General features: G+C 41.2%; 1 long non-coding RNA gene across 2 annotated transcripts in view; it reads right to left on the reverse strand.

The window, feature by feature from the left end:
* LOC138689530 (uncharacterized) overlaps positions 1-15,240 on the reverse strand; it is a 69,663-nt gene that overhangs the window by 18,639 nt on the left and 35,784 nt on the right. Inside the window, exon 3 of one of the 2 annotated variants that reach the window (XR_011328366.1) lies at positions 12,865-13,059. This is a non-coding gene — a long non-coding RNA (uncharacterized lncRNA). Of the gene's footprint in view, positions 1-778; positions 13,060-15,240 lie in introns of both variants that reach the window. The other variant, XR_011328365.1, reaches the window with a different exon arrangement.

Raw genomic sequence — 15,240 nt, forward strand, 5'->3', positions numbered from 1 at the left:
CAGATGCGAGCATCTAAAAGACAAAGTCAGTTCCCCTCCTGGCTTCATCCTCCATTTGTCTTTCAGATTATTTAATAATCCCATGCTCAGCAGTATTTGGATAAGATGGACCATATCTAAAGTGCTCCAGTTAAAGCTGAATAGAGCATTATGCGTATTCTTCTAAACTGATAAGCACTAGGGATAGGCAAAATTCCCACAAAGAGTCAGATGCAAGGCACGATTTACTTGAAGGTTAGTGAGCATATTCACAGAAGACAAGTGCAGCTAGAGGGTAAGGCAGCAGCTTCTTGGGCTCTGCATTTCAGGGCACAGTTAGCATATAAGTGTTTTAAAAGATACTCAAGGAGCCTCCCAGCTCCCTGTTCAGCACAGATAATGAAGAGCTTATGTCTCCCCTTCACCAACAACAAAGTGCTTAAGGATACGCTTAAAAGCATTTTGCTGATTTAGGGCCTCAGTAACTTGTCTGCAAGGATCTGGATGCCCACGACTCCCCCTTGAAAGGAAAAGTGCATTTGAGTCCTGGAGGAATTGATGTGCATTGCAAAGTCTTTCCTAACAGTTGCCACAGCAGAAACCTCATTGCTTAATTTAGATATCCTACAGCAATTACTGCCAAGTCATGCCTGGGTTGGTACAGTAGGCATTTTGAAACTCAAGCTTTTCTAGAGTTGCAAACGTTCATTTTATTGGTCCTAAACTTACCCTAACATAGCGCAAGGTTAGTCTTCTGACTTTCTAACCACGCTGTTATTTACAAATGTCTCAAACTCACAGATTTTTTCAGCAGAGCTGGTCGCTTCCTCAGTATGACCCTACTCAGGTGCGAAGGCGTAAAGTGCAGCACTCGCCAGAACGGTTTGATTGTTTATCCTGAGCAACAGCCTAGAGCTCCTGAAAGAGCAACTGAAAAAAGTCAAACTAACGCCTTTGCACAATCACAAGTTACAATTAAAAAAAAAAACCAAACCCAAAACCAGTACTTGTGCTGTAAGATACAGTAAGACTGGGGTGCTGAGCCTGAGCCAAGCATGCTTTCCCACTGGTTGCAACAGAAGTTGTGTGTCAACAGACACCAGGCACACACTCAGAAATGCATTTTTTTTCCTTCCCCATTCATGTCAAAGATGATTAGACCTTGAACAGTGTAATATCTGTCCGGTGAAACCCCCTGCATTGCTGACAGAAATCAATGGAGCCACGTTGCTCAACTCAGTCGGATGCAGAGAGAAAGCCTGGGCAGACAGATGAAATACTGCAGTGACAGACAAGCCAGTATGCTGGGCTTTCTTGTAATGCAAATGAACAAGCCTTGCCTGCTCCCGATCTTTTCTTGTAAGAACCATAGAAAGTGAAGCCTTCCACAGCTGCCCAGCATACTGACTTTATTGCCCAATTCTATACAGAAATTTCGATAGACTAATTTATCTTAAATTTCAGCAAAATGAAAACAGGAAACAAACTATTCCCCAAAGCTCCAGGGTTTAGAGTTGTCCGCAACCTTTCTTCAAATAAAAGATTTCCCTTTCCTGCACCAAAGGAACAATATGGAGTCTCACACCAGCCTTAAAAAGCCATCTTGGATGGTATGTTATCATCTTGTCCTTTGCTGTCTTTCCTCAAAGATTTCGTCCAGAATATAGTGGGACAGAGAAGGTAGTATTTGCGAGGTGACAAAAATAAATTGAAAAGCTTTAGCAAGACGTAAGGTGCAGTCATAGCAAGCCTCTGTCAACTGTGCAGCTTGGAGCTGGACCTCTATCTGAAAAAGCAAACAAGAGGTTTGTGCTTCTGCTAGGTTTGAAGGTCTTACCTCTCCCCACCTCCACTAACAAGGTGGGGGGGGAGGGAAAAAAAAAAAAAAAAAAAAAAAAAAAGGTTTCCAAAACCTACAGACTGATTAGCAGCAAGACTTAGGTACCAGATGCTGGCACATTAAGAATTTTACAAAAGCAAGTCCTGTCCTTTCTGCAAGCTGTTGTAAACATCTCTGCCTCAAACCCCTCCAAAAATAGGCCAAATCTGCTATAATTCACGGACTAGCTAGCTGCAAAAATATTTCAGAGTGCCTTAACTATCTATTGCCTAAATCCTAAATGAGCAGGGAGACAAAGCAGAGTACAGCAGTCACCCTGAATTACAGCAGAAAAATCACTTTTCCTGTCCCGAAACAGAAAACAGCAGTCGGAAAACAGGAGTTATTAAGCTTGGCTACGTCCTCACTCATTAAGACCCGACCTTTATTACTTGATTATCTCAAATTATTCCATTTCTCCTTGAGAAGCAAGGCTGCGTGGACAGGCGATGGCAGGGGAGGCTGGTGGGACCGACCCCCTCGTACCGGCACCAGTCCAGCCAAACGGGCCCCACAGAGGACTGAGGGAATCATTTTATTTCTTTTAATTCTGCCACTAGGGATTTTAGATTGGTTTTCAGCTGGACGGAGAAGAGAGTGCTGGGGGAAAATAGCAGATTTGTGTCGTGCCAAACCAGCGGCAGCGCTGAAGACTGGGGTTTTTTATTATTATTTTTTAGTGTTTCGGAGGCAGCAGGGGCAGCAGCCCCTCCTGCCCTCCATCAGCTCCACAGTCTCCAGCCACAAAAAAAATCCCCAAACATAAATCCACATTATCAAACTCATTTTCCACTCCGTTCTCGCAGCCCTGCCTCTGGTCCCCTCGCACCAGCCACCACAGGGACCTGCAGGAGTACAGACAGCTCCATTTTGTACCTCAGCACTTGATGAACCTTATAGATGCGGCAGAGCTACCTCCAAAATGCCGCTCCGGAGGAGGACGATGTTCAAAGGAGGCTTTCCCAAATCACTTGTTGATAGAATGTTGTTCTTAGAATAGCTTGATTTGACGCAGGTGGTTTGGGTAACATATATTTGAATCCTTGGCTGCTTTATATATTGCTTTTTGTTCAGGATGGCCAAGAAGATAATTTTGTGATGAATTAACTCTCCCTCTCAGAATCAGGCTGCGGTCCCTGGCATCTTCCTTTGATGGTGCAGGGGCTTTGGCTACGGGTGACCAGGGCAAAAGGCTTCTCCTTCCAGAGGAACGTGACACCACAGACCAGGCTCTTAGCTGATGACCTTGCCCTTTCGAGGCTGAGCAATAGCTGGTTGTCAGTGGACTGATGTGGGAGGACCAGTCCTTCCGTCAACAAGGGAGAAACCCATGCAATAGGACTTACAATAGGTATAGACGGTCTTTTCCAAACAATTACAAGTTCTCCCTGCATCAGCTGGACACAAGCCTGTTTCAAGCTAAAGGTCTATCAAGTCCCATCTTCAAAAAAGGTTCACTGTGCTCTCCTGGTACAGTACTTCCAGTTTCTGTCTCACGAGCCCGCAAAGGCAGAGCAGTCTCACATTTTGCTGCCTTTTGATTATACACACACACACACATTGCCTAACTTTTGCATTTTACACCCTTTTGTGCAGGATTTCATGCCATCTCCTCTCCTGCAAAATCAGCTGCTGATGCTCTATATTAAGTAGCAAGCTCTGTCCTTCCCCAGGTTTGCTCTTCTCTTTGTTTCCCAAGACTTCTCTCTACTCAAGCCATCCTCAGGTTGCTTCTGCTAAGCCTTTCTGCAGCCCTGTTTCTAGGTCTCTTTCTGCTGGCAACCATTCCAGCTTTAGCCCCTCTTGAACCTTCCTGGGCACCTACCTCTTCTCAGCCCGATTTCTCTCAGTTCCTTAGCTATGAAACACAAGATGTAGGGGACAGATCAGCTGAGAGTTGGTCCTCAGTCCCCCTTAGTGGGATCGGGCAAGCTCCACGGAGCAGACAGGGGAGCAAGAGGGACGCAGAGCAGGAGCTGCTGGTGAAAGGCAAGGCACAACCTCAGAAGGGTATAGTCCCAGCTGCTGAATGTTGAACTCCACAGGACTGTCAGCATCAGCAAGGATTAAATCAGACCTTTTGGCTCTTTGAAAATGCTTCTCTACTTTCTTCTCTTCTGCACTGATTGACTCTCTTTTTCCTCCACCTCCCTTCCCCAGAAAAAAAAATTGTATCCCAAATGTAACTGGATGCTTCTATATTTAAGAGATGAGAAATTAAGATGACTTGTTTGGAAAATATACTCTCAAGCAGGCTGCATGTCAAGGTCTTCAGAGTATAAAACAACTGTATTTTCTATGAACAAACAGTGGAGTAAAGTTGGTCAGAATATGAGAGCACGGGAAGTTGGGGGGGACGTACCCAGGTTGAGGTGCTTTTTTGGTTTTGTGAGAGTTGTCAAGATTTCAACACTTGCTTTCATTTTTTAATCAGGTGGAAGAGATGTGCGTTTCAGTCTCCCACATCCCACTTGTGTCCCAGTGCCTGTGCTGCAGGTTTGCCCTCACTGTTCACACACAAACCACAGTCTGGATCCAAGCACATTTCTCAAATATTCATTCGAAGTAGAGAATATTTCCACAAAAGGGTTTGGTTTTCAACAAATTATCAAGAACTTGTCTATGCCTAAAACCTGTCTGTTACTATTAAAGCAGAGTGTGCATTTCAAAGGTAATGGATGATTCAAATTATTTTTGGAAGCTCCTGTTCTATTCACAGAAGCATCACAGAGAGCTGTTCAGAACAACTCCATGTATAGGCAAGTCCCTAGAGCCAGGTAACGAGCCAATGTTCCTGCTTAAAAAAGTGAAGCTCTCTCCCCCTGCCTATACCTTTTGATGTCTCGGTTGAAATTCCCTTCAGAAGAGCAGACATTAAAAAACACCTTAGATTGCTAAGCCATGTGAACTAGCCCTACTGGTGACAGCCGTATGCATTTGTCCATCTTTCAGGTTAATCTGAAGAGAAATTAAACTGGACAGACCTGTGAAGTTTCTTTGAAGTTCAGCAGGGGAGTTGGAGGGGAAGGCTTCAAGGACAGAGAGGTCCAGCCTGCTGCTCCTGCCCTGCTAACACCTCCCTCTGTACCAGCCTCAGAGCGCGCAGTCCGTGACTTTCTCTCACATCCCCGCAGAACTAGTGGATGGTACTAAGCCAGCAATATTAAAAAGCCTGCGAACGCCTCACCAAAAATGTTTGCACAGTATAGGAATCTTGACTCAAATGGACCGAAACAAAATCCTTACTTCCCCCTCTTCACTAGATGCAAATACAGAGAGAGGGCAATAGGGGAGTAAAACCAGCCTAACGCTGCCTTAGACAATACCAAAAACATCAAATAGATCAAAAGAACCGCATGATCTACTAAAAAAAAAAACCAAAAAAAAACCACCAAAAAACACCCAAAACAAACCCCCCCTTAGCAATCAAGAAATCATTGTGAACTTTTATGCACCTAAAATCCACATATATTTTTCAGACTGCTGAAACTGGGAGATGATGAAAGCATAAACTACTTTTCCTCTCATTCCAGATTAAAATGTGAAATAGAAATTGTTAAATTTTGTTAAAATACTCAAAATAAGTCTTGCTTTTAAAATTAAGTGACAGACCACAATCTGAAGCAGGAACTTCTATATTCCTTTATAGGTAATTACCTTACTTGCTGTAAACAATGCATTTGGCATATGTTCAGACAACATTCCAGCCTGCAAAAATACTCAAAGAAACCAAACACAGGTATACGTGTTTTCAAGCCCTAACCAACATTTTCCATTTCCCACCTCCGCATTTCCACAAATTTGTTCTATTGTACATATTAAAATCTTACATTTTCCCATGAAAGACCTTATATCAACTCGGTTCAAGTCTTTGAGCCGGACCGCTTTCTTTTTCTGCCAAGAATCTGGAGTTGCTTTTCTGGCTGCCAATAATTATTCCGTTCCTGTAGACAAAGACATAAATCCGTGCTGTTCTCCATTTAGATTTGTCTTTAAAAATTCCATGGGGACTTCAGGGGAAAACTTTCCATTCAGTTTCTCTCTGGAGCCTCCTGAACTGACAGTTCAGACATCAACTTGTCTTTAATATTTTTCATTTTTGATCCTTTTTCTCCCCCACTTGGAAGAGCTCAGCAGTTCATAAAAAAAATCTTACCAGATATTTTCCATTCAACTTCTTTTGCCCTCTGAGTTTCAGTCCTACTCCTTTCCTATCCTAACCAAGCCATATGACACAGTGAGTTCACATAGCTCTAACCAAATCTCTGAAATAAAGAGCAGCAAAGTCCCACAGAAAAGCATTTGAGCCAACACACACACATCTCTGCAGGAGATAGAAACATTAAGGATAGGTAAAAACACGCTGTCAGCATAAAGTTTGCCACTGGAAGTATCAGAAAATAGATCATCGTTAGCAGTAGAGCTTGTCTCCCAAGGTTAGTATCACCAAGCACCCCTCAGTTTGGGTACTTGCTGAGACTTTTAGAGCATGCAAACTTCAGCGAGGCTGATCACAAAAGGGAGCTGATACTCTTCACTTTCAAGAGGGAAAGTAGGTGATAAATACACCCCGGGAGAACCCTTTCCTGGGGTCAGAGGGGAGGCACTGCAATGGTCATCAGAAGCACCAGGGTCCCCAGAAGTCAACATGAAGGACTCCTGGGCGTGAACACGAGTGGCTGTAGGACTTTTCACGAGCATCAGGACCTTTCAGCAAAGAGCAGACAAGTTTGGTCACTCCTGGTTTTGCAAACCTATACACTATGACACACACCTACTCTGAGTGGCAACCAAGACAACCGATTTTGTCACTTCTAATTTCAAAGGCTGTACGCTACACACAATTACCCCAAGGCAATAAAACATGATCTATTTAAATTTAGATTCGATCTGCTCTTCCATGCAGGCAGCACAAAGAATATTGTAGCATTTAATCAATTAGAATCATAGAATCACTGAATCATTTAGGTTGGAAAGGACCTTTAAGATCGAGTCCAACCGTAAACCTAACACTGCCAAGTCTACCACTAACCCATGTCCCTAAGTGCCACATCTACACGTCTTTTAAATACCTCACATTAAAGTGCACACAGTCAAGCTGCAAGATCTTAATTAGCAGCTCCATTAATATCAATGCAGTGAGTACAGTCACTGCTAAGAATAAAAAATAATAAACCTACCACTGTGCATATTTCATCGGTACTTTGTGAACTAAGCATAATCTAGTGGCATCTCAACATCCTTACTAAAACCATTTGCAAGCTAGGCAAGTTGCACGAAGTTCAACTATTTATGAAGTTCATAGCTATACAGAGCCATCTATTTCTAGCCAAGGAACAGAATATGAATTTCATAGATCCTGGAATTATTTCATTTGTCAACATCACCCTATCCCTTGCCCATCAGAGCTGAGTTATTTTAGCAGCACTTTTTCAGAACACCTGAGCCAGCAGGTGCTTTAGGCTATAGAGAAACAACTGGAGAAAGGCAGCCTTCAAATGATGCAAAGCCCAGAAGTTCTTAATTGGTGGCGATGCTCAGTGTGTTTATCCTGAGCTAAGAGAAAAGAAACGGGGTCTGCTGGACCCTCCCGTAGCCTAAGAATATACCCAGGGTACCAGAAAGTGGGGTGAGGCTGGCTTGGAGCCGACTTCCACGCTGCCGTAGCTGGGCAGCCCTCAGCACCCCAGCTGCCGGGGTACAACTGTACAAACCGCGGGCTGCCCCGTACCACACGCTTAAAACCACCACTAGCAGAGGTGCCATGTGCCCGCTTGGCACCTGTGGGAGGACAGCATCGCAACCCAAGCACAAGAAGGAGCTCTTAGCAGCCTTTACGATAACCCTGCATTAGGTCTTGTAATAAGCACATCCTTTCCGCTTCCCCAGCGGTACAACCAAACAGTGCAATCTATCTAAAACATAGTGAAAGCCTGGAACACAATGAGACAAACCACCTCGTGATGGTATGATTTTGGGAAACACGCTTCACCGCAAAGAGAGAGACTCCAAAACAACGCGCGCTTCTGCGTTTACAGAGGAAGCGCCGTCAGCTTTCACAAAGGAGAAAGTGAAGTGCAGAGAGTCTGTCCAAAGCCAGGATTAGAGCCCATCTTTCCGCAGTATTATTTTAACAGCCTAACAACGTGACCAAGGCAGCAACAAAAATCCCCTGTTAACTGTAGCAGGAACAAAACTGGATCCTCTCCTGGAGGGGAGTCAGTGCTGCAAACGTAAGGCTTATGCAACACAGCCTCACTCTACTCTCCCTTTTGGAGAGGTAAATAAGGTGTAATTTAGCTATCATATTACACTGTTCAAAATAAGCAAGCCCTCAGCTTCTTTTCTGAGGTTCTTTGTAGTTATAGACTGCAATGCTTCACTGAAGTTTGCTTATTACATAGAGTGCTTGCTACAAAAGCATATTTCCATTTAATTCACCCTAACATCCTTAAAACCAAAGGTCAAAAATACAGAAACAAAAGCCTAACTGTAGCTAAGTAGGTCTTGGATGGAGCCCAGAGCTGACAAGAACCAAAGTTTCACACAAGAATAAAAGAAGCTTCAGCTTTTGTGTTCTGCTTAATTAAATGTGCTTTATAAGAGAATCAGTTTACAAAAAAAGGTTTTTAAAACACAGAACCTAATTTGAAGAAAGCCTGAATCAAAGAAAAAAAAGTGTTTGCTCACATTTTAAGTTAATGTATTTTTAGAGCTTTAAAAATCTTTGTTTGCATATGAATGCATATTTGTGTGGCAGATGTCCCACACCTGTTTGCATTTTGCAGGACAGTTGTTTTTACATGTTTTTATCTCAATCATAGCACAGAGAAAATTCAAATCTAGAATCTCCTCTCTCATTTCAGGGGCAGTTATGACTGAAGTCCACATGTGTTTTTCTTCTCCTCTTTCATTCAAAGCAAACTCTTTTTTTCTTCTTCCATGTAGATATAGGTCTTCAAAGTAGAATAGCTTGTCACAGACCTTTAAATTCTCCCACACTGAATTAGAATCAGGTACAGTGAGATTTACTGCATAAAAAGAACTCTACTTTTGTATAAGCATCAAGGACAACTGCTGCTCTCTTTCACTGTATCATTGCCGCGGTTTAACCCCAGCCAGCAACAGAGCACCACACAGCCACTCGCTCACTCCCCCCACCCAGTGGGATGGGGGAGAGAGTGGAAAAAAGTGAAACTTGTGGGTTGAGATAAAGACAGTTTAATAGGACAGAAAGGAAAATAATAACAACAACAACAATAATAATAAAAGAATTGGAATATATAAACCAAGCGATGCACAATGCAATTGCTCACCACTCACCAATCGATGCCCAGTTAGTTCCCGAGCAGCGATCCACCCCCCCACAGCCAACTCCCCCCAGTTTATATACTGGGCATGACACCACATGGTCTGGAATACCCCTTTGGCCAGTTTGCCCTGGCTGTGTCCCCTCCCAACTCCTTGTGCCCCTCCAGCCTTCTCGCTGGCTGGGCATGAGAAGCTGAAAAATCCTTGACTTAGATTAAACACTACTTAGCAACAACACGCTGATGTTTTCAGTTATCAACAATATTTTCATACTAAATACAAAACATAACACTATACCAGCTACTGGAAAGAAAATTAACTCTATCCCAGCCAAAACCAGGACAATCATCAAGTAAGTGTTTACACTTAAAATCAACAGTATATTATTTTCCTCCTTTGAAGGATAAGTCAGTCACCTCTCTTCCCCCTTCACCTCTCCTTTCCCTCACTAGCAGCTCTTTGAAACTTTTAATACAATGTTTTTCTAATATTTCACTGGTAAACCTCAAGGTCAGGTCGCGATCTCCAAACAAGCAACAGCTCTACCCAAGGACTCCCACACATTCGTTCTTCCCACAGTCACTCCCTATATTACCAAAACTGGATGTTAGGCAATTACCTAGAGCAACTATGTAATCAAAAATGTCGCTTAAAAAAAAGAAAAAAAAAGGAGAAAATTCTGCTTCACCTCTGTGTTAAGAGTTTATAGGGAGAAAATTACAATACCTGAACTTAAGTTTAGAAATAAGGAAACATGATAGAACTGTCCTCCTCTTCATCATAGAAAAAAAAACCCAAACCAAAACACAATCAATGCAGCATGTTGAGCTTAACATGCAAGAATGATATTGTCCTGGGTGGTGCCAAGAATCACTTGGACCAAGTCACTTTTGCATCTTGGCAGAACCCCACCTCAAGGAAAAAAAAAAAAAGCTCATGCCTACAGTCAGCAACTTCCCACAGATGACTTGCTGTGGTAGCTATCCAGATTACCTCTCCATGGACCCAATCCAAAACTCATTACTGGCAACAGGCTTTTGAAACAGCCCTGTATGTTTTTTCACAATGGGAAAGCTCTATATTTAATTGATAGACTGGAAAGAATCTTAAACTCTTTGAAGTCTGAGATTAACAAGAGAAAAGGACATAACGTTTGCCTTTAGACTGGCAAGTGACACCTGGGGGAAAAAACCTCTGTGATCTAGAAATAATGCAATTTATACAGTGCTCAGTATGGTGCAAGTACATCAGAAGATACCTTTACAATTAAAAGCCTAGAGGTAGCAAAATTACTGGTTGCTCCCTATTACCAACACAATTTAGTTATTAGACTTTACAAACAAATCTTTCGGAGAAGCATGAATGGCATTCAAAAAATGAAAAAATTTAATTAAAATAATTTTATCTTAATTTATTTTAGCACTATGCTTGCAATTGCATTCAAACAGCATTAACAAAATAATTTAATATCAAATAAAATATGAAAATATACAAAATCCTGTAATTTCACCATTTTATTGTTTTAGGATTTCATAATCTATTTAGAATAAACTCTGCTCTAGCTCTTCAGAAAAGCGGCCATATTTGAAGGAATTAGCATTTTTAGTAGCATTTTAGGCCACAACACAGTGGTGGAGTCATTACTCAGCTGATCCACATAAAAGCTGTTTTGCTTATTTAGTTTTCAGCGGGGTCAAGCCACTGAATTAGTTCGCAGTTTAAACAAACATGGTCAGCACAAGTAAAAGGGCAGGAAAGCGTGGCCAAGGAAGAACGCACGAGAAAGACTCCAGCGGTCACCTACACTGATGAAACTGAAGATGGAATTTCACTATTAAACGCACAAATAAGTAATGCTAAATATAGCCAAGTTTTTTTCCAGCTGACACAAAATAATGATTCTAAACCTAAAGCAAATTTAAGTAAGAATAATATAAAAAAACACAGCCCACAAATTCAGGATGTTACGTCCTTTCAGGAGGTTGTCCCTCCTCAACAGCACAGCCTACAACCAGTACTGTCATGCAGTGGAGGACGTAACCACGCTCCACCACCCTCGGAAATATCTCTTTGCGGAGGGAACCATGTGTATGAGGAAATGCTACCCTCTATCGTTTGACTAGTCTGAACAGCTAACGTCTCCTTAAAATGATCATTTTAGGAGGCTAACTCTGCTTTTCTTAGAAATTACTGCACAAATCATGAGTTAAACCCCCACAAACCTGAAGTGCCGGTGTTTGTTACTGCACAGCCAGACCTCAACCTTCTTTTCACTCATCAACTTACTCCTTGGCTACAGCACTCTAATGGGCCCTGTGACTCTGGCTTGTCCTCCGATTCCTTTTTCCAAAAGGAAGGCAAGCCAGAGCCTGAAAAATAATTACTGCTTCAAATAATTGACTTTTTTTTTAGCTCTGCCTAACAGTTGAATTATTTTTTGTCCATTTTGTTGAAGCACTACTTCAAACCCTTACACAATCTTTCACCATTCTTCTGTTGTCTTCCCACTCCCATCACTTTCCAAACCCTGATATTTACACTCTTAGAACAGCTCTTATTTCAAAGATTTTATATTTAAATGCCTTTGCTAAAGAGCTGAAGCAGCAGGATCTGAAGACATAAGAATGCTATTGCAAAAGGAGCTGGAAGGCGATCTTTGAATTCAACTGTATTATGAAAATTTCTTAGAGCACAAAAGGTGTCCCCTTCCATAAATAAGAAAAAAAGAAAAAAAAAGGCAACAATATTCTTTCTGTGAAAGTCACTGCTTAAGAAGAGCTGCAAAACTACTCTTCATGAGGATTTAGACCATGCCAGCAGGATATTAGATTTAAAAGGAAAATTTTTTTTTCAGCTTATTCTACATTTAAAATGAGAAGCTCTACTTTTCTAATGGCAAATAGAACAAAAGAAACACAAGGAGGAAGAGGAAGATTCCCAGGACAAAGTACAAAGAATAATACAGTCTGGGGGGCAAGTGGCAGGGAACAGCAAGCGGAAAACACAAGGCAAACACCTTTGTATCTTTAATTCAGTTAATTTAGAGATGAAGTTAATCAGTGTTGACACCTCTGATGGGTTGACACCCTTTTGGGTAGGAAACAAGAATTGAGTGAATCTTAGAAAACAAAACCCAAACATTTAAGGTTGATTTTGATTAAATACACTACTGATGTGTCACCCTGAGGATGTCTACACTGTAACTTGTATGTACCACCACCTATAAAAAAAAACACAGCGCGACAGGTCTGTTTTAATCACTGCTTAAGGATGAAAGTATTGTAATGTATTATTGCTACTATTTAAGTTTCCCTCAAGCCGGCAGTACAGCTAAAGCATATTGTAAGGCCCTTCTGACCTCAGTCAGAACATGAGACACTGATGACATGATATAATGCTATTATTTGTTTACTGACACCATAATGTAAAATATGAAATACAGGTTGTCAGAAATACAATCAACACAGGGCTCACAATATTGCACCCTTGTCCTCCAGACGATTTCCAAGGCAGGGAGAGTAAACAGCCTTCTCCCAGCTTTCTTAGTTTCCACAGCTGAGAGTGTAGGATGTTTACAGTACCTGTCACTCAGAACTCTCAAAAACAGACCAAATGTCAGCAGACCTAGTACAGACTTCATCACTGATTGCTGGAAACACACAGATGTCAAGTAAAGGGAGGAAAAAAGCCCATACCCGTGACTGTTTTATACCACATGAATCCAAATCAATGTTAAGTCCTTTGCGCACAGGTTGGGAGGTGTAAGAAAAGTTCAAAATAAAGCTGAGTTTTAGCATCTCCAGAGGACAGCCACTGTTATTGCCACCGTGGTATTGCAAGGCTTCCTGCCAGTTCACTCCAAAGTACTCCTGAATGTCTTGAAGTTGTGCCTGCAGAGAAGAGAGAATTCACCATTTTAATGAGTGCACATATATACACTAACAAACAATCAAGCAGAAAAATTGTATTTGCATTCCATAAGTAAAAGTAGTCATGTAATTTTTCCAAAGGACTGGAAGCCTTCAACACAGTTTAAAAGCAATAACCTAGAGTGCTGGCTTAGAGGAATGCCTACAATATTTGGCTTATTATTAATAATCAGAGGAACGATGGTTCTGGGACACCTTTGAATACTGTGAAAAAGAGGATACTTTTAAAGACATGGCTTGGTAAATTAGAGTTCAGTATATAACAACAGATTACTTAACAGCAGTCTAGGTATATTTGAGATTATATTTTCAGATTAAGTATTCGGTTTCCTTAAATATATCACCTCTAAGGGAAAAGGAAAAGACAACATAAAAAATGAGAATCCAATCATAAATAACATAAAGTTTTTCTCTTGTAGAACAAAAGCCAAAATGCTCAGAAGAGAAAAAATTCCACTTAAACAGGTTTTAGTACAACATCAGAAACACTTTGAGACAAGATTATTAATAGTTTCTACTTTAAAAAACAATGCATGTGCAAAAAAACCCCATGTGCAAGCGACTGGGCACCTGAATTGTCATACAGAGTCACAGCAACCTACTTTAAGAAAAGTTAATTTGCTATTGAAGAGGCAGAGGAGCTTTACCTGAGAGCTTAACCCATAGAAGGTTGCCCCAATACTGGTACTGTTCTCACCATTACATGAACACCATTTATAGCACAGTATATTGGTCAGCTTTCTGAAGAAACTGGCATAAAGCATGTTTCAGTTGGATGAAAGTAACTGTACAATTTTCTCCTCTACCATTACCCGCATCTCATTGCAGTACTTCTGAAAATCAGGACACATATCTAAAAGCCCAGTTCTTGTGGCCACAAAAAATCACTGGTGAAGATCCCTTTGGTTGAGGCAAAGAACTACAGCAGCAGGAGAAGGAAAGAGGGGAACTATGTAATTGCACTGCCCACTTTAGCATTCATAAGAAGGCCTAGAGATTTGCAGGAGCCCGAAAAGTTGAAATAAATCTGAAGGTACAGATCACCTTCACCTTCCAGTCTGCTGCAAAATAATACAAACTGCAAGAGCAAAGAAGGCAAAAATTGCAAGGATTAAAAAGTTTCCTTCTCAAGCTGTCTGTCCTGAATAAATCAGTTCTCTAATCAGCAGCTAAACAACCTACACTAGTTCTGCGCTCAGAAGATGCATTTCTCCTAAAAAAACTCCACTAATTTTATATGTTGACTGCGGCCATGGGTTGGATCTCTCAAAGACACACAGCAGAAGAGGGAAATCCCTGTCCTTTAATCAAGCAGCCAAACCAGTCAGAGTGCCAGGAAAACCTGCAAGAAACCCTGGTGTTGGCTCAGCAATGAATCCAGCAGAAGAAACAAAAGCATAAAGTACAGAAAATCATAGAGCTGCACCCTCAGAGCAAGGAAAAAAAAAAAAAAAAAAAAAAGGAGTAAATCTCAGAATAATCCAGGTGTGAACACATCTCAGGAGGTTGCCTAGTCCCAGCACTACTGGAGGCAGGGCCAGCTTTGAAGTCTCATGTGAACAGCTGCTGAAGACCTTACATTCCTCATTCAAGGTTTTCCACATTAAGTATGATTTGCAGAAGACGTTTCAACCTTTTACGAGAGAGAGCAGAAAAATAACATTGTGGTAGTCTCTGACTGAATTTACCACAGTACTCTCAACCTTTGGCAGCCAGGCATCTGATATTTCTATTGTTCACAGATCTTATTTTGATCCTCTAAGGGCTATGATGAAATTTTTTTTTATATTCAAGTGGTCAACCATGATATCATCTTGATTTGCATCTTTTATTACTGATGGTTAGAATTTCTATTTACTATTATTTTATTTTTCTGGTACAATTCAAACTTCAGGGCTTAAAATCAGACAGTTGACTTTGAAAATGTTAACCTATGTTAGACCCTCTAACATTAAAACAGTTTTCCCAAGTTTAATACATGGAAAATAAATGGGGGAAAAAAAAAATTACCCCCCCCCAATAATCCAGTATGTCCCTAAGGCAAAAAACCCCCCCCTAACTATGTAAATTCAGAGAGCATGGATATTGTATTTGCTAAAAAGTAGCAGGAAAAAACCCAAAATGCCTGCTTTGGCTTTTTTT

Source organism: Haliaeetus albicilla, chromosome 17 (genome assembly GCF_947461875.1).
Source record: "Haliaeetus albicilla chromosome 17, bHalAlb1.1, whole genome shotgun sequence".
Classification (NCBI taxonomy): Eukaryota; Metazoa; Chordata; class Aves; order Accipitriformes; family Accipitridae; genus Haliaeetus; species Haliaeetus albicilla.